Raw genomic sequence first — 20,944 nt, 5'->3', positions numbered from 1 at the left:
TTGCAAGGAAACCAAAATGCTTGTTTACAAAGCTATTGTTCTACCAACCTTACTATATGCTTGTGAAACATGGACCACTTATAAACGCCATCTCCAACTCCTTGAAAGATTCCATCAACGGTGTCTCCAAACATTTTACACATCACTTGGGAAGACAGGTGAACTAATATCGGTGTCCTGGAAGAAGCAAAGATCACCAGTGTTGAATCAATGATTCTTCAACATCAACTTCGTTGGACTGGTCATGTTGTGCGGATGCCTGATGATCGTCTTCCAAAGCAACTACTCTATTCTGAACTTAAAAATGGAAAGCGTAATGCTGGTGGTCAACAAAAGAGGTTTAAAGACTCTCTCAAGGCAAATCTTTAAAAATGTAGTATAAACACTGACAACTGGGAAACACTGGCCTGGGAGCGCTCCAGTTGGAGAACAGCCTTTACCAAAGGTGTCATGGGCTATGAAGATACTCGAACTCAGGACGCGAGGGAGAAACGTGCTAGGAGGAAGGCACACTTGGCAAATCCACACCATGATCAACTCCCACCCGGAAACCAATGTCCCCACTGTGGAAGGATGTGTGGGTCCACAGCCCCACAGTCACTTATGGACTCATTGTTAAAATCATGTTTATGGAAGACAATCTTACTCGGCTATGATTTATCTCCAAATAATAATAAGAAGAAGAAGGAATCGATAAGCCTTTGGCCATATCTAGCAAGGGTGTTCTGATGATCTTATGTTCTCCACTCGACAGAGAAATACGTGAGTCATCCTAGCATCTCTGCAAATGTTCAGAAGAGCACCTGCATACCAGCGGCACCCTTGTAAGACCAGGCCACCAACTGAGCAGGTGGACACCTCCTGCCACAAGTGATAACAGCAACATTAGGAACTTTGGGGACACTCCATTATGTAACTCTGCAAATTTTGGCCAAGCCCATGTGTTTCTATAGTGCAGGGTTGGAGCAATCAGTTGGATGGAGCTGGACTCCAAAACCCATCATCTCTTGCCAGCATGGCCACTGGTCAGGGTTGATGGGAGTTGTATGAAGTTCTTATAAGCATCTTATATACAAATCAGAATTCCTTTTCAGGCCAACCAGAAGAAGATTCACAAAACAGAGATTAAAATCTGGGTGTCCCGTTGTCAGAGTTCTGTTGGGATCACACCAGCGCAAGTATGCACATAGAGAGTTGTTCCCATGGACTTATTTCAGGAATATTTTGGTTTGTCTGGCTTTGAGGTCCTGAGTTGTGCATGCCATAATTGTTTTGGCATTGTATATGTTATTTAAGAGTTGATGTATTAGAAGGTGTTGAAATGTGGCAGATTATTGCGAATCAGTTTTGTAAACTGCATACAGAGTTGTTTAGTTTGGGAGTTGTAGTCTGGAAACACCTGTAGCCTTGCAGGTTTTCCCTCCTTAGGATGGCTTTCCAAAAACCTGCAACAGCTATTTGAAAGAAGGGGGAACCACAGAGCAAAAGAAGAAAGCACTTCTCCATCTGCTCCACCGAAAGTCCCGCTGCTCTACCTCAGCTGTCACCTGGTAGCACCCATCCCAGCAGGCTGCCTAGCTGGGAGAGATGGGAAGCCGTGCCGTTCCAATGCCAGCTCCCCTAGGCCTCTCCTGCCCCCAAACTGTTTCCACGGCAAGATCTACTATTTAACTTTAATAATTGGTGCCTGAGTTTTCTTCCCCTCCCCTCTTCTTCCTTCCCTGTCCTTCCTTCCTTGTGTGTCGTGTCTTTTAGATTGTAAAAGACAAGGACTGTCTGGTCCGAATTGATTGCATGCCAGTCGCCTGGGGGTAATGGGGAACAAATGCTATATATAAATAAATGTATCATGCACTTTCAAAGCCCTGAAGGGCTTTTGTCTGTCTGCATCCTCGGCTCATCACCGCAGACCTGCAAAAACTCCCTTCCTGATTTCTGTCACAGCCGCCATGCTTGGGCTCAGTATTCTGCACTCTGATGCTCCACCGACTCAGGTGGGAGCCACTGACACATTCAAAGTGCTTTGCATTTCCCCCTTTCCCACAAGTCCAGCTGTGCTTGTGATTTACACTTCTGAGTTTTCTTAAGTGGAGCTATTTCAATCTCTTCCTGACCAGTAGCCGATTCCCACCCCGCACCAGCAAGCCTTCCTCTGCCAAGGCCATCTTCCAATTGCCCATAAAACCGGGAGGAATTTTCCACCATTTAACCTACGTGAGATATTTACAAATTCAGCCTCCCCTCCAGTTTCTTGTTGATTCAGGGCTTTTAGTTTGTATTTGCCCGCAAAATAATTAGCTCAGAACAAAGGGGCAGCAGTGAAGCCAGGGGAGGGAGAGATTTAGGGCCTGTCTGCATCCCCAGCCTTCGACCAGAAGGCCACCGAGGCTGTAAAAAGTGTAGAACTGCTAAAACGCGGATCTTCCACAGCTCATGGGGAGTCTTCACATTACCAACTGCTGCCAGGAATGATGCAAAAAGTGAAATTTGGAGGGCTAAGGATGGATGAATTCTTCCATTTCTGGACTGTGTAACTTTAGCACCTAAGGCCACTCATAAGTCTGCCCCAACCTGTTTCTGCTTTTATTTTTTAAAAAAGAAAATATCTGTATTTAAAAATTGCATTTTTAAAAAAATCAAGTGAAGAACTGTATTTAAATCATTCAGGAACAGGCATACAACCCATCTAGCAACTCAACTGATCCACTGATAATTCTGGGGGTGGCAGGTTCAGGTTAGTCCATACTGGAATCTGCAAAGATCAGATTCCTTAGGGATCACTGGGGAGGTTTGAGCATAGCTGTCAACTTTTCCCTTTTCTTGTGAGGAATCCTATTCGGAATAAGGGAATTTCCCTTAAAAAAAAGGGAAACGTTGACAGCTATGGGTTTGAGAAATGCCTAATTCTCAGGTTTGCTGTGGGGATATGTAAGTGGCATTCAACTAAGTTTTACTCTGAGTATAGACCCACTGAGTTAAGCCCTTTGACTTTAACAAGTTAAAATTGGTTGAACACAACCCAGTCTGTTTTAATAAGACTAATAGGATGGTTTGGAAGAGGATAAGTAAATTTGTGGAGGCCTTTAAGGCTAGCAATGGATAGCAAACCTGATGGCTATGCTCTGTCTCCTCTGCCAGCATGACTCTGAATGCCAACTGCTGAAAACTGCAGGTGGGCAGAGCGCTGTGGCGCTCAGGACTCTTTTATCAGGTTTCCTTTTGAGGCATCTGGTTGCTCCCCGTGAGAACAGGATGCTGGACTAGACGGGCCACTGGCCTGATCCAAATGGGCCCTTTTCATGTTGTTCATGAAATTCTGATCCAAGCGAAGCCAAACTCTGCAGGAAGATGCAGTGACGAACCATAGAATCGGAAAGAACCACGAGGGCCATCTAGCCAGGGTTTCCCAAGCTTGGATCTCTAGAAGTTTTTGGACTACAACTCCCATCATCCCTAGCTAGAAGGACCAGTGGTCAGGAAGAATGGGAATGGTAGTCCAAAACACTTGGAGACTGAAGTTTGGGAAACCCTGAGTAGCCCAAACCCCTACAATTCAGGAATCAACATGGGACTTGAACCCACAACCCTGAGATTAAGAATCTCATGCTCTGCTGAGCTGCATATGTCATCTCAAATAAATTTATTTATAGCCCACCTTTCCTCCAAGGAGCTCCTCCCAGTTTTATCCTCACATCGTCCCTGTGAGGTTAGGCAAGGCTGGGTGGTAGCTACCTCCTAAGGTCATACGCGGAGCTTCATTGCTGAGTGGAGATTTGAACCCTGGCAATGATGTACAGGGGTCATTTGTATGTTTATTGGTTTCTTTTCCATGGCTGTTGTTGTTGTTGTTGTCCTCCTCCTCCTCCTCCTCCTGTTTAGCACAAGGAAAAGCAAAGAAGCCAAACTCTTGAGGCTTCTGTTCTGCTTGACTTCCATTCTGGTTTCTGCGATTCCACCAGGCTTTGCTTACTCATTATCAAGACAACCTCCATTGCCTTAGGGGCTAGCAACTTGGGAAGTGTGTGTGAGAGACTGAGGACATGTGGAATCCATACAGCCTTGAATCTGAGGGCCGTGGGCACTGAAAGAGTCTGGCTCCCTCCTTACACCCCACATGCTCTCCCCTAGCTTCTTCCTCTTCAGAAGGCAATGAGTAGCAGGAGGAGGACATGACTTGGCTAAAACTGGAGTGAATCAGGAGGTGGGTTTCATTAACAGCCTTCCTAGATTTCTCCCCATAATTCAAGCACCAGGATTGCGATGCTGGGCTGTATGAATGAATGAATGAAACTGTTCTCTCTTATTATCCAAGGCCCCAGCACTCATCAGCTGAACAACACAGCTATTAATCACCCCTTGCACACGCATGCGTGCCAACAAACACACATGACACAACTTTTCGCGTGAGCACAAAAGCCCAGACACCCCTGCCGACAAAACACTCATTTCCTGCTCTTTGGCCCCTTGGGCTGAGCCAAAGGCACTGAATCTGCTTCCTGCCTTGGAAGCCAGGAGCTGCTTCAGCCCCGTCTAAACAGCCAGCCTGCACAAACAGCTCCCAGGTAAGGGACAAACAGCCTCCACCGTCTACCTCCCCTGTTGGACGCAGTATGCTTCAGAGCCCTGCTTTTGTGGGATTCCCAGAGGCATCTGGCTGGCCCCTGCGAGATCCATCAGAGCTCTCAGGAACATAGGAATCTTCCTTATACAGAGCAAGACCCATCTATCTCAGTTCTGTCCACACTGGCTGGCAGAGACTCTCTGGGATTTCAGACTTTTTTGTTATTTATTTTATTTATTAAAAGGCCTGGTTGAAGAGGAACGAAAGCGCCAGGTGAGCCTCCCTGGGGAGAGCGTTCAACAAGGGGGGAGCCACCACCGAAAAGGCCCTATTCTCATGTTGCTGCTGTCTGCTTCTCCCATGGAGGGCGCACACAAAGAACAGTCTCAGGTGATGAGTGCAGGGTCCAGGTCATTTAATATGGAGTTCTCTCCCAACCGTACTTGGAGATGCAAACGGAGATTAAACCTGGGCTCTTCTGCATGCAAAGCAGATGCTCTAACCATTGAGCTATGTCTCCTTTGGTTCTTAAGCCCGATGAGGGTTTTAGTTCCTGTGTGCCAGCTGACAGGTCAACAGGAGACAGCCAGACCTCTCTGAAAGCGACAAATGCAGAATGCAGACATATAACTGTCTGCTGATTCCAGCACAAAGGGGAGGCAGGAACAGAGGCAAGAGGGTTAAAAAAAAGCAAAGCAGTGTCCATGGAGGCAATGGAGGCAAAAGTAAAACCAAAGTCTTGTGTATTTATTTCCTTACATGTTTATCTCCTCTTCCTTTAATGTAGAACCCAGGGCAACATATAGTTTGTTCCTAAGCCGCCTCCCATTCAGACCCAGCCCTACTTCGCTTGAGAAAGTAAGCTTTATAGGAAAGATTGGTGCAGATAGCTCCTTGTATGTGTCCTGAAGAATGGCAAGCCAGGTAGAAAGGTTAGATTAGGAACAGCGGAAAAGAGCACACTGTGATTCAAGTATCAAATATGAAATGTGGGAAATGTGACGGGGCAAAAAGAGGGAAGGAAAACCAGGTGTTCTATAACTTTCAGGCACACCGGGATGCTCTCAGCTCCCTGGATCCCTGCCAGTCCATTGCACCTGCAGAGATGGCCAAAGATCAATAAGCAAATTGCAACCTATTGATTCTGTTAAGACCTTTCAGCGCCCTTTAACGCCCTTGAGCAGAAACTGCTGGTTGTAACAAAACCACGGCAGTGGTGCTTTGGTACCTGCCCTGCGGCAGCTGCCCAAAGCCATTGAGGATGTTATAGTCACTAGAGGAGGACATAGACCAGGTCCCTGCATGCCTGAGCCCCTTGTACTGAGCCATTGAAAACCACAGAGCAGAGGGCAAAATACTACCCATTTTGGCTTGCAGCAGGGCTCCACCCCTGACAGTCCATTGGTTCTCCCTGACCCAGCCTAGCTTTAAAAGCTTCCAGTTTATGCCTTGGCAACATTCTACTTTAGGCCTTGCCAGATCCCTTCCTTCTTGTGTTTGCCTACAGCGTGCTATTGTTTATCCCATACCCCACAAGTGTCCTGAAAATCTGGGACATCACATTTTTTTGCCATGCGAGAATGGTGGCCATTTTGGTTGTCATGTTCTCACATGATCTTGTGGCATGATTTCCCTTGAAAAGGTGCTTTTGCAGGGAGGGCAAGCATTTCTCTTCCTTTCAGTAGCCTTGAACTTGGCATGCTCCTTGCACCAGTAGACAGTGATGTGGGGAGTCTGATGTGTCAGGCTCAGGTATCCCTGAGGGTCTTTGCTCTGGTTCGGCATCAGCCTTGAGACTCAGTTTCGGGAACCCAATCCAGTGTCTCCTGCCTTTGTCCATGGAGTTTTCTTGGCAGGGTGTTTTCTTGGACGGTGCTCTCGAAGCTACAAACATGAGTCTGACCAAACTGCGGGAGGCAGTGGAGGACAGGAGTGCCTGGCGTGCTCTGGTCCATGGGGTCACGAAGAGTCGGACACGACTAAACAACTAAGCAACAACAACAACAAATCCAGTGTCCCAGAAAGTGGTACAGCAACCCTGGACTTCGCTGGCTCACCCTCTGGGTCCACAATGCCAGGTGACTTTGTGGGTGGGTGAGAGGAGTTGTCCCCTGGCTTAGATTCTAATCTGAGCCGGGGAAGAACTCTGGGGCCATAGCACTCAGCCATGTATTAAAAGTGAACACGACAAGCTGCCAGAGTTCGTATTCTGAGGTTCGAACTCACGGACCTCAGCAGCCTGGCTAGCGGGTCGCCATGGCAATAATTGCTCGAGATCGTGAAGTGGAACAGCAAAACAGGATTCCTCCAGAGGCTTCCATGCAGACCCAGTGTCAGCTGCTTTCCTTGTCATTCCTCCTCATCCTAAAAATAACTTTCTGAAAAGACACTGTAAGTCTCCTGTACTCTTTCCTTCGAATGAGACTGCAAAGGTTGCCCTGGACTTCATGTCAATCAGTGAGAAAGGAGAGAAGAAATGCACTTAGCACAATGATCAAATCCAACTATGAACAATTGCAGGGGGGGAGGGGGAGGGAGGGAGCAATTCTTGACTCTTCCTGATTCACTGTGTGGCAGTGGCATTTTTTCGTGCTTTCACCCACTTCTGCTTCTGGCAGGGCTAGCTAGCATCATTCCAGGAGATAAAACAATGCAGAGGGAAGCCAGTTACCCCAAAGAGTTTTGCCTGTCTAGTTGCCATGGAGGGAGAGAGCTTTAAATATATATATATCATGGCGAGGAAGCGCTTATTCAAACTACAGTCATACCTTGGTTCTCGAACGCCTTGGTACTTGTACGTTTTGGCTCCCGAATGCCAAAAACCTGGAAATTCCGGTTTTCAAACGTTTTTCAGAACCCGAATGTCCACCACAACTTCCACTTGAGTGCAGGAAGCTCCTGCAGCCAATCAGAAGCCACGCCTTGGTTTTTGAACATTTCGGAATCATAGAATCATAGAGCTGGAAGAGACCACAAGGGCCATCGAGTCCAACCCCCTGCCAAGCAGGAAACACCATCAGAGCACTCCTGACATATGGTTGTCAAGCCTCTGCTTAAAGACCTCCAAAGAAGGAGACTCCACCACACTCCTTGGCAGCAAATTCTACTGTCGAACAGCGCTTACTGTCAGGAAGTTCTTCCTAATGTTTAGGTGGAATCTTCTTTCTTGTAGTTTGGATCCATTGCTCCGTGTCCGCTTCTCTGGAGCAGCAGAAAACAACCTTTCTCCCTCCTCTATGTGACATCATTTTATATATTTGAACATGGCTATCATATCCCCCCTTAACCTCCTCTTCTCCAGGCTAAACATGCCCAGCTCCCTTAGCCGTTCCTCATAAGGCATCGTTTCCAGGCCTTTGACCATTTTGGTTGCCCTCCTCTGGATACGTTCCAGTTTGTCAGTGTCCTTCTTGAACTGTGGTGCCCAGAACTGGACACAGTACTCCAGGTGAGGTCTGATCAGAGCAGAATACAGTGGCACTATTACAGAACGGATTACATTTGAGAACCAAGGTTCCACTGTACCTCTTTAGTGAGCATTCTTCCTGATTTCCTTGTACAGTCATACCTCATGTTACGTCTGCTTCATGTTACGTTCTTTCAGGTTACGTCCCACGGCGACCCGGAAATACCGGAAAGGGTTACTTCCAGGTTTCGCCACTTGCACATGCACAGAAGCGCAAAATGATTTTACTTGCCTTGATCGAGATGCTATACTCCTATTGATGCAGCCCAGAATTGCATTGGCTTTTTTAGCTGCCAAGGCTGTGGCAGGCCCATTCCTCTCTTCTCAGACAGGTTAGGATGCAATGGTCTTCCCTTCTCGCTTTATCCATATCCCAGTGAGTGAAAGAAACTAAATGGAGAGACAGTGATATACACAAGGCCATCCAATGAGCCTTGGGGCTGTGTGGGGCGTTTACTATGGCCCGCTTCCATTCTATACCCACGGCCTTCCTGCAGGGGATTTATTCTAAGACCCCTATTACCCAGCGTCTATGTCCATGCACAATGAATGAAGTAGAGGACTTCATACATTTCTTTTTCTACTGCCCTATTTATGAGCCAATAAGATCTAAGCTCCTCCTTTTGATCCCGTCCACCATTACATCTAAGGAAGACTGTTTGAAATCGCTTCTTGTGGACGCAAATCCCCAAATCTCACGTGGGGTGGCAATATTCATAGTGCAGACTCTGAAACTCAGGGCTACTCTGACAGGGTAGCGTGCCCTAGACCTGGACCTGTTTTAATCTTTTATTACTTTTAACTCAATATGCTGAGTCTGTTCTGGGGCCATTTTGTGCTTTATATATACCCGCATACTAGTTTTTGGGCGCTGGCTATTATATCTTTGCATTATTGTCTTCGGGTAACTTAAATGTCACTACGCCAGCCAAAACACCTGAATTTTGCTGGGTTGCTTGTCTCTAGTTTGTCTTTTTTCTTTTTTGTATTGTCTTATTTTGCTATGGCAGTTTGCTAATGCAATAAAGGATTCATCCCATCCTTGTACAGTCATACCTCATGTTACGTCTGCTTCATGTTACGTTCTTTCAGGTTACGTCCCACGGCGACCCGGAAATACCGGAAAGGGTTACTTCCAGGTTTCACCACTTGCACATGCACAGAAGCGCAAAATGACGTCACACGCATGCACCGAAGTGGCGAATCACCACCAGCGTGTGTGCAGATGTGCTGCTGCGGATTGCGTTCTTTTCATGTTGCGAACAGGCCTCTGGAATGGATCCCGTTCGCAACCAGAGGTACCACTGTATAGCCACTATTCAATAATAGCAGGCAAATTCCGTCTGACCTGGAAAGTGCACCTCCTATCCATGGTTGCACCAGCCCATCCAATAAAAAAAAGAGTAAAAAATAATTTATAAATGAAACGCACAAAAACCATCTCCACACACACACCCCATGGTTTCCAGCAACTGGTACCCAGAAGCATTGCTGCCTTCATCTGTGGAGGTAGAGCATAGCCATCATGCCTAGTAGCCTTTGGTAGCCTCTCCTCCATGAATTTATCCAATCCAGGTTGCCGGCCATCACTGCCCCCTGTGGCAGTGAGTTCCATAGTTTGAACTATGTGCTGCTTGCATGATTTTATCAAATCCAATCACCTCTTACTTGCCTTCTCGCTAGACGAAAAAGCCCCAAGCACTCCTCTTCATGGAGGACTTGATCCACCTCCTTGATCATTTGGGTGTCCCTTTTCAGAAGCTCTTCCAACTCTGCAATATCCATTTTGAGGTGGGGCAACCAGAGCTGTACATGGTACTCCAAATATGGTTCATTCATTCAGGTGAAGGTAAAGGACCTCTGGATGGTTAAGTCCAGTCAGAGGTGATTATGGGGTTGCGGCACTCATCTCACTTTCAGGCCAAGGGTTTGTCCACAGACAGCATGTGGCCAGCATGACTAAATCACATCTGGTGCAACAGAAGCCAGAACGCAAGGAAATGGCATTTACCTTCCCGCCACAGCGGTACCTATTTATCTACTTACACTGGTATGCTTTTGAACTGCTAGGTTGGCAGCAGCTGGGACCGAGCAATGGGAGCTCACCCCTTCGTTGGGATTCGAACCGCCAACCTTCTGATCAGCAAGCCCAAGAGGCTCAGTGGTTTAGACCACAGTGCCATCCACGTCCCTTCATTCATTCATGGTTGCACCAGAGGAGAGAACAGCATGAGTTTCACTTGCACAAAGCTTCTGCAGAGCAGAGGTTCAACTGTGTCCAGCCTTATTGAGCATTCATTCTGATTTGCTTGCAGGGAGCCTATGTGACAATGAGCATTCATCCTCAGTTCATTTGCATGCAGGGTGTTTTATTTCTCTTTCTGTTAATCATTCGTTCATCCCACACTATTCCATGCATTTCCCCTTAGTGCAAAAAGTCTGCTGTTTTTGAAAGTGTGTTTGGTGCAACCAAGTGCTTTAACCCACTCTCAGTGCTTGAATACCTCCCACAAAATAGTGACAGTCTGGAGGCAGCAGGAGATAATACACAAACACACACACACACACACACACAGAGAGAGAGAGAGAGAGAGAGAGAGAGAGAGAGAGAGAGATGGTTTATTTACTTTCCAAGTGCCAAAATTATTTGACGGAGCCAAATTGGCTCAGCCCATCTCAGCGTGATTTAGATAATATCCTCCTGCACGACTGTTATATCTGCTCCTTGTCAAATGAAGTCCGGGAAAGGGAGGCCCAGGACTCGTAGAGGTCAGGAATGGGATGGGTGGGAATGGATTTCAGCTGGGAAATTCCTTGCTGGTGTGAAAAATAAATATGCACTGAAGTGAAATAGGGCTTCGGTGGACACAAAGCGGAACACCCCCACCCCACTCTGGGCAGTAGCTTCACATGCTTGTCTGGCCTCAGCCTCTGGCCTCTTAAATTTCCTGACATCAAAACAGGATTATTGTGGACCTGGATGATCGCAGGGGTCCCGAGTTCAGGTTGTCCTGGGCAGCTGCTTCGAATCCCCAGAATGGGAATCTGCTGCAGACACCATGGGCGTGGAAGGAGGTTCAGCTGATAGCAGTGCACTGAGGTTGCCCAGCCATCCTGTAAAATTTTGGATGTTCTGCCTATGAAGGAAAAGCTGTCTGTTCCAGTTTGGCTAGATATGGACGGCACGTCTGCCTGATAAGCAGATTCCTCATGAATTCACTTCAGGCATGCGCCATCATTTGAAAAGGCCATTGCAGGCCCTCATCCTTCAGTTAACCTGATTGGCGCACAGGCAAATGACACATATATCACATGAGCAGGTTGTGTTGGGAGCCATGTGCTTTAAATGTGGTATGTACACAACCCAATTTTTGTTTTTAGCTTCCTCTTTCCTTTTGCACTTGTTCATCTGTTTCACAATCTCTTACAGAGAAGCCTCTCCAAGGTTTGTGCATTTCTTCTTTGCCTGTAGATTTTGCACACTCCTGTGATGTATGTCCATAAAATGGGTACATGCATCTTACCTGGCTGTGGGGAGGAGCTGAGCTCTCACAAGGAGATCTGCTTTGATTTCGCAGTTCACACTCTTGTGAAAATTACCTGGATGGATATGCCATGCCATTTAAATACTGAACTCAGATGGTGTGTGCCCAAAAGCATGGTGTCAAAATGGGGCCAACTAAAAAACAAGAGCTGGGCACCAGCATGCTCATCTGCAGAGGTACAGTCTTAAAAAAGACACACAAACATGCATGAACAGATTTAAAAAGTTTCCTCTAAACCCTATGAGGATGGAGCATGCTCAGTATATTGTCTAACTAGAAAACTGGGGGCTTAGAATGGAGTAATCATGGAGGGGCTGGCTGGCTGGCTGGCTGGATTTATGCACAGGGACACTCCTGTTTGAAGGCAGTAGCAGACAGCAGACAGGTGCTGGAGGAGACTCTTGAGAGTCCCATGGACTGCAAGAAGATCAAACCTATCCATTCTGAAGGAAATCAGCCCTGAGTGCTCACTGGAAGGACAGATTGTGAAGCTGAGGCTCCAGTACTTTGGCCACCACATGAGAAGAGAAGACTCCCTGGAAAAGAACCTGATGCTGGGAAAGATGGAGGGCACAAGGAGAAGGGGACGACAGAGGATGAGATGGTTGGACAGTGTTCTCAAAGCTACCAGCATGAGTTTGACCAAACTGCGGGAGGCAGTGGAAGACAGGAGTGCATGGACAGGAGTCCATGGGGTCACGAAGAGTCGGACATGACTAAACGACTAAACAACAAGCAGACAGCATGTTGGGGTACGGGCACTTGGCTGACCTTTAGGCAGGAGACAGACATGGAGGCACAAAGTGTGGGGGGGGGGCGATGTGGTGCAAATGTACCAGCAGGAGCTCTGGATTGACAGCATATTTGCACCATGCCAACCTTGCCACCAGCAGCAAGGCAAATGCCTCCTCCCCACCAGGCCATCTGCTGCTGCCAGAAGGTAAACATGCATGATGAGAGCTGTAGCCCAAAACCAGAAAGCAGGACCTGAACACAACACCGCTCTCTTCACCTGCTATTCTCAGCAGCTGGTATTTAGTGACATGTAGCCTCTGCCAGTGGAGGTAGAACGCAGCCATTGTGAATGACTAGTAACTATTGACAGCTGTATCCTCAATTGGATCTGTCTCAATCATGCATTTGGGGCACCCATTGCACCCAGTTCCTTGGGACGTAGCGCAGCCATTAAACGAATGTGTATGTATTGCAGTGTGGAAAGAGATGGTTGGCTTTCTCCAGGAATCCGCTAATCTTTCTCTCCTTCCTGCCTCCCAGACTGGAGCAAGCTTTCTCCTCCTGCTCTCTCCCTCTGCTGCATCTCCTTCTTGACTCGCCAAGGCCACAGCAATCTATGTGTAGGAACAAGAAGGCAAAGGTGCCACTTAGTCATTCTGAGCACGCCGGGACAGCGGCCTTGGCGCTGCTGTGCAGCAACATAAAGGGGGCTATAAGTGAGCCATGTAATGAAAGCGACAAGGGCCTCAACAAGGGGGTGGCCTGGAGGGGGGGCTGCCGCTGTGCGCTTGCATGTGGGTTGTGGCTCTAGCTGGATTAGCAAGGACCGGGCTGTGATTATTTGCATGCTTCACACACATGCATACACATTTAAACTCATTGCCAACCTTTTTAGGTCAACACACTCCGTTGGGGGTTTTGTTTTGTGTGTCAAGGGTGCTGCCCCTTCGACCCATCTCTCTCTCCCTACCCCTGAATCAGTCCTCCCTCCCTGAGACAGACAAAACGGGCGGAAAGGTGGTGCATGCACACAACCAGCTTGCCCAAAGGATCTGGGTAAAAGTTGGACAAGTAAGAACTCTGAACAGCACACAGAGCTGAAAGAAGACGTGGGAAAGAGAGTCACTCTTCATCTTCCGCCTTCAGCTCAATGTGCTTTTCATGGGAGGCAAAACAAAGGTAGCTAACCTCAGCATCAGCAAGGAAAAAGTGGGGTGGGGGCACTCAGAGATGCTGTGGGAACCAGAGGAAGACCTCAAGGATACCACTGCATCCCTGGGCCCCATGTTGGCAAACTCTGATTTAACCAGCAAGGCCACATCCAACCGGCAGAAGAAAATCTGTCATATCCCCCAAGTGTCCCAGAAAAAAACGAGGCACCCCGTTTTCTTGTGTGAGAGCATGGCGGCCATTTTGGGTACCATGATCTTGCACGGTTTCGTGCCAAGATCTCGCCCCGAAAAAGCACTTTCCTCAGGGCTGCAATCTTGCAAGCTGCCCCAAATGCGTGCTTTGGGGCACAGTGAGCGTCTTTTGGATTCCACGATCATGTGAGGGTCACGTGACTCACACAGGAGTGTGGGCGGGGAGTTGCACATCCCGGTTTGGGGACTCAAGGTGTTGGAGGGTGTGCACTGTGTGGCTGCAGTCTTCTCCGGACCAATTCACACAACCACCAGGCAGCACATTTTAGCCACATGAAAAGTCCCTGATCTTCACACCACCCTGTGACCAATATGACTGCCACCTTTCTCTTGCTCTCACTTTTAAAAATTTACCAGCCCTTTCCAGTAGGTTGCATCCAATGCTAGCCATATTCAAAGCAGACCCATTGAAGTAAATGGGCACGATGAACTCAGGCCCATTAATTTCAATGGGTTACCTCCAAATAATATCTCAGTTGGATATAGCCCTATGCCTTCAGGGTGGCTCACAAACTTTTAGAAAAGCAGCAAACATCTCAGGCCCTTTGAATGGATGGTGGTGCCACCACTAGGCACTGGCCAATTGGTGCTGATCCATGACAGGGCCTTCTCGGGGGCCATTCCCTGCCTATGGAATGCCCTCCCCAGCGACGTTTCTTTGTATGCTCTCATTATTAACATTCAGGAGGAATTTTAAAGCATTCCTGTTCATCTGGGCATTTGACTGGGAAATACTGTTTCCAGCAACCTTGAAACGATCCATTGTGAGGGCATGTGACTGTTTCTGTATGTTCTTAATTAAATGTGTTTCTATTTTATTTTATTGGGTTGCGCCAAGTGTCAGCCCTGCACGGAGTAGATCCATTGAAGATTATGGGTATAGCTAACTTACATCCATCCGTTTCCTTGAGCCTGCTCTTGAGGAGAACCTACTTGGATACCCAACCCATTGTTGTTTTTTTCTACATTGTCGTTTGCCAACCGTCGGGAGGAAGGGCGGGGCGGAAAGTGAACAAATAAAGAACAGATCAGAACCATTTCCCATGTCTAATCTCCGTTCCAGGAAAAGTGTTCAGTTTTTCTTCTCTTCCGTGCCACGCTGCTCTTAGAAACAGGAGAGGAGGGCGAGGTCCTAAAAGGAAAGAAAGAAAATGTCAGTTATGGCAATCCAGTAAAATATCTCCAGAGCAAATGTCTTCAGCAAGAGGAAGTGATGGTATTAAGCTGCAGGGGGCTGGGCTGGGTTTGTGAAGGGTCTTGTGAAAGCTGGCAAATATCTCTCCATTCCTCCCATACCTTAAGAACAAGGAAGCCTTTGTTGGGCGGCTCCAAGGAGGGGAAACCTCTCTTCCCTCCGGCCGCCCTCGGCTGTGGCCCTTGTCCTCACAGCGACACCCGGAGTCATGAGGGGCGGCCTTGTCTTTTTGACACGCAAAGCCCCTTCTCTGTACTTGGCCCCTTCTGGAAGCAGAGCAGAACGAACAAATGACCGTGGTTACCTCAAGGGTGTCCCCAAATATCATTGTCCGGTGTGAGGCCTAAAAGTCATAGGCGGCGTTCGGTTCAGCTGTATGCCACGCTTCCCAGAAATATATCTGTGCTCAAAAAGCGTTTCGCGTAAAAGGGAAAATCTAGTACCCAGCAGTGCAATAAAAACACATGATAAAAAGTATAATGTCGCTACAATAGAGCAGTAAAACAATGCAAGCAATTAACAGTTCCTTTAACAGCCGTCAAGATAGAAGGGAGCAGAAAGTAAACAGATCCGACAACTTCACATCCGAAAGTAACCGCCAAGCTGATAACACTTTTACCTCACAATGCCTCCCGCCCCATCTTTTACGCCTCAGTCCCAAAGTTCCCTCACACCTTCTTCTGGAAGCAGCGCCGTTTTTTGAAAGAGCTTTTTGAAAGCTCTGTGGGCTTTAGTGCAGCCACAAAAAGCTGGAACATTTGCAGGGGTTTTTTTCCCAACCGGAACTCACCAGAACTTAGTTCCAGCACTTCTCAGATGGGCGCCAATGCAATTGGAAGAGAACACCTCTTTTTCTAGAAAAATATCACAGATACATTTGTAATATGAAAAGTTATAGGATTTGAGGTTTCAGGATATGCAATGATGAGAAAGGAATTATTATTATTATTATTATTATTATTATTATTATTATTATTATTATTATTATTATTAACCAGCCCTTTCCTGGCAGGTCTCAGGGTGGGCTGCAAGAATTTACAATTCAGATATAGGAAGAGTTAAAAAAGATTACAGGCAGGCCCTGAAAACACACATCTCAGGTGTCACAGCTAGGGTAAAGAGGCATGTCTTCAGCACTCCCTGAAAGCTGTACAGTGAAGAAACCAGGCGCCGTTCTGTGGGGAGGGGGTTCCACAACTTAGGGGCCACCACAAAGAATGCCACGCCCCCACCCCACCTCTGAGGGTGGTTAAACGACCAAGAGGGACCCCTCTGCTGATCTTAACATCCAGGAGGGAAGCAGGCAGCATTTCAGATACAGTGGTACCTCGGTTTAAAGAACAGCCCTGTTTACGAACTATTCGGTTTACGAACTCTGCAAAACCAGAAGTAGTGTCCCGGTTTGAGAACTTTACCTCGGTCTAAGAATGGAATCCAAACGGTGGAAGGGCACTGGCAGCAGGAGGCCTCATTAGGGAAAGCGCACCTCGGTTTAAGAACAGTTTCAGTTTAAGAACGGAGTTCCGGAACAGATTAAGTTCATAAACCGAAGTACCACTGTATTCGTGGCCGAACTCATCTAGGGTTTTAAATAGTAGCACAAACACTATGACTGCCCACGAAATTTTGCAGGTGCAAATAGTACTGACAGCCAGTTGGCGTATGATCATTCCAATAGCATCATGAATGCAAATCATTACGAATGTGCAATAAAAAGGATGTCAGTCTCACATTCTGCAGGCAGCATCAGTGGACGCGATGCCTGCCAGAAACCAGTGCTGCTTTAGTTTTCAGTGGCGATTAGAAAGGAGTCGATAAGTGGCAAGAGCAGATCCCCATGTGGCTGCCACAGCCATGTGTCACACGGACCAAATAGCCCAGGACTTCAGGTCTGGCTTTCTGCCACAATACACTTTGTTGCATGCACACCTGATTAGATGCTGGACTTTTGTGTCTTGCGGGCGTTTCTCACCCATGTATTTGCTGAGTCAGCAGCTTGCAGGAGCGACATGCTCCTGTCCTCCGACCCACAGGTTGGGGCACTAATGATGTCTTACGAACTGTGTGGGCAAAGAGGAGCTTCAATTATTCAGCTGCTTGTCAGTGCAATTAAATTAACTCTTCATTGAGAGAGCCATGAATATTTCACTAGAGAGACACAAAAGAGATCTCCCGGCAGCACTGGGACAGGGCAGCAGAGAGTGGCTGAATCATGCAGCCCAAATTTTCTACACATGAAAACCCAGCGCAGATCTGGTCCTGCCTAGTTTGGAGGGTAGGTTTCTTGGTAAGGTAAAGGTAAAGGGACCCCTGACCATTAGGTCCAGTCATGGCCGACTCAGGGGTTGCGGTGCTCATCTCGCTTTATTGGCCGAGGTAGCCAGCGTACAGCTTCCGAGTCATGTGGCCAGCATGACTAAACCACCTCTGGCGAACCAGAGCAGCACACGGAAATGCTGTTTACCTTCCTGCAAGAGTGGTACCTATTTATCTACTTGCACTTTGATGTGCTTTCGAACTGCTAGGTGGGCAGGAGCAGGGACTGAGCAATGGGAGTTCACCCCGTTGCGTGGATTCGAACCACGGACCTTCTGATCGGCAAGTCCTAGGCTCTGTGGTTTAATCCACAGCGCCACCCGCATCCCTAGGTTTCTTGGTACAAAGCTGCAAAAGTAAGGGGTGTTTTGTTACTGCAAAGACCAAAATGGCGCTGAGCCAAATCTTCATTGGTTTTGGGGTTTGCATCAGCTCATCCGGAATTCCTCTTGTCCTGCTGCTTCCACTATGAAGTGCTGAATTGGAGTAAATGTCAACCAGCTATTCCAAGGACTGATGTTTGCTCCAATTTTTCTGGGACACTTGCAGGTGTCTCATTGGAAGAGCACAGTTGTTGTTCAGGGATAGATGGGGTGAGGAGGTCCTTTGATTAATGTTCTTATAAAAGAGTGAGCTAGGATTGTGGATGTCCTCAGGTTGCATCCTGTTGAAAGTTTGGGCATAACTCAGCTTGCGGAAGAGGGGGTTGCATGGGTTAAGACAGAGAGCTAGAATGAGGGACATCCACACTCCCAGACTACTCCTGTCCTTTAACCTATCAATTTACTTATTTATATCCTTGTTGTTTAGACTGATACATCTTAGGTTGCATCGTGTTTCCAACTTTATTCTCACACGTTCTCTTGCAGTTCAAGATGAGAGGGTGTCTTTAACTTATGAGAGACCAAAGGAGCAAGCATAGCTGCCTTGTTTTTCTCTAGAGTAGTTAGTTAGACTGGAACTAGAAACTTTTCTATCCAAGTTATGGATTTCCTACAATAAGCAACTGTATTATTTTCTTACCTATACGCATCTTGTGTGAGAGAGTGTGTGTGATTGCAACGGGTTACTCTCTAAACAAGATTTACTAGAAACTGCAGGAGGCAAGAGCGAGAGCCCTCTTGTGCTTGGGTCCTGCTTGTAGGTTTCCCATAAAGCCTCTATCAAGAGCGAGCCAGCAATAAATCACACAGAGTAAGCAAACTCTTTATTGGAAGAAGCAAGGTCTGCTCAGGAGTGCCAGGTCTAATGAGCACAGCAATTCTTCTTGGCAGGTCTTGTCCCTATGAGGCAAGGTCCCCACGTTCCCACAGCTGCCTAAGTCTCCTTCCCTGGGTCTTTCCCAAGCAATCCGAGACTACGCCAGCACGCCTGTCTTTGCTCCTCTCACTTCATACCTCTCCTTTTCCTGGGAAACCAGGGAGAGAAGGGAACTTGTTGCAGCAGGAGGGAGAGATACCCTGGTTTCTTCACCAGTCGAACTCATCTCTGCCTCTTGGAATCCTTCCTCTTCTGCTTCCACTTCTGGACTTCTCTCTGCCACAGACTCTCCCTGCTCACTAAACCCTGTTTCCTCTTCAGTTTCTGACACTTCCTGCAGTCTTGTCTCTCTTCTCCCTCTGACCACTCGTAGTCATCCCACCACCACTCCCCAGGCGCTGAGCATTCTTCCCTTGGGGGTTCCCCAACTGGTAGCTCCCATCAGTCCCCTGCATCCAAACAGTCCATGACGACCACTGTGAAAACAGGACTGTATAAAGCACAGGCCAGAGCCAACAGGCCCTTCCTATGCTCCTATGCTGCAGTGCATCCTGGAAGCATTGCTCTTAGAAGAGAGCAATGCTTGGAAGTCCATGTTGGCCAACAGGTGAACCCACACTCAGTTCCTGCTCATGTGCTTCCCATGGACATCTGTCTGGCCCCTGTGAGAACAGCATGTGGGACTAGATGGGTCTGTGGCCTGGCAGATCCAGCAGCCAGAATCTTCTCATGCTCACTGCTTCAGATGTGGTTGAGTTTCACTGGGATAAGGCTCCACCCTCTCCCTCCCTCATTTTCTATCCCACCTTCCTGTGACATTAGAAGCGAACACTTGCTTCCTCCTTCCAAGCACCAATGGCCTCCAAGCACCGATCCCCAAATGCTCCTTGTCCCAGTTCCGTATAACAGCTCTTCAGCCCCATTCCTCTCCTCCGCCTCCTCTCCGCTAACCGGTGGCAGGAGCAAGAAGCAGCTCTGGGATTCTCCTCCGTCTTCTCTTCTGAGCAATTAATAATTTATTTCATTATCAGGAGGAGGGGGGAGGGGGGAGGGAAACTGCTAATGAGACGAAAACAAGCCAGAAACATCTGTCAGGGGCTGCTTTCATCCTGGGCCCTGGGCTTCTGCGCGGGAAGCAGCGAGGCTGCGGACGGCATCGAAGGGTGTCCCTGCACACCAGGCATTGCACAGCCTGTTGCCTGACGCCCCCTCCCTCTCCCGCTGCGCTCATGCACACACACATCCTGATTCTGCTCTCATGCACATAGATCCATGATTTTTCCTTTCCCGCAGAAGGCAGGCATGCCCAGTGCTGAGGGGAGCAGAGCCCAGCTAGCAAAGCGGCATTTCCAGACACCGGGCACACATAAGAGAGCAGAATCTGAGTGCAACAATGCTCTCTCCCCACCAGCAAATGGAATTCGGAGGCGGTAGAGACAGAATGTAGCCATTGTGGCTGGTAGCCATTCATAGTCTTCTCCTGCACGTATATCTTCCCATGTTAATTTTGCAGAGGGAGACTCTATGGGCATGGCACAGAGGGTGGGTGGGTGCGGCCCCATGCCCAGAGCCTGCCATAGATCAGCCTCCTGCTGGATCAGGCCAATAGCTCATCTAGTTCAGCATCCTGTTCCCACAGTGTCCAACCAGATGCTTGGGGAGAAGCCCACAAGCAAGAGGAACCAGAGGGCCACGCAATGTAAGTGCATCCCACGTGGGGCGTTGGTTCCAAGGATTCTGCGCTTACGTGAAAACGTTTATACTCCAACCGTTCCCGCAAAACTAACGTTTAATAAGTGGGTTGTGTTTAGGCAGACCGCTTTGCAGAAAATGTACACCAGGCACAAATGCATTAAAAAATTGTGTGCATTTGGAGAAATTTGGACTAAAATGCAGGTAGGATTACATTAGGACAAAAAAAAAATGGCACACTGATAAGGAAATGTGGAGAAGTGAAGACTGGGGAAATAGCTAAGGAAGTGAAACCGAAATGGAGAGATTTTGCTCATCCCTCTCCATTGCTGCCCTAAAGTAAATGAGAGACACAGCCATGGATCTGGCTTGGATCTTTGCATTTAGGGGTGAGTCTCTTGGAATTCCCACCTCTGACTCTAGCCAGGAAAGGCTTCGTTCCAGTTAAACTATTCTGAGTTATCGAAGAGCTGGCAAGCTTGTGCATGTGCCCCCTTTTCTCAGACTCCCCTCCCCCCATCTGCTCCAACACCACCACGGCTGCCACCTGCCTTCCCCCCCTCCATGCCTCCTGCTTCATTGGGGCTTTGGAGCTGGCTCAACAGTTAAATGGCCCATTGTTTGCAGCCCCCAACCAAATGAATGGCTCCTAAGTGGATTAATTAACTTGGTCTGAAGGATAAAGGGGACTCTCCTCCTTGGGAACTATTGTTTTCGTTTGCCTTTGGTCACCGCAGGCAAATGAGGGCG

This window comes from Podarcis tiliguerta, assembly GCF_965153285.1.
Source record: "Podarcis tiliguerta genome assembly, chromosome: 5".
NCBI lineage: Eukaryota > Metazoa > Chordata > Lepidosauria > Squamata > Lacertidae > Podarcis > Podarcis tiliguerta.
Note: the sequence above shows the minus strand (reverse complement) of the source record.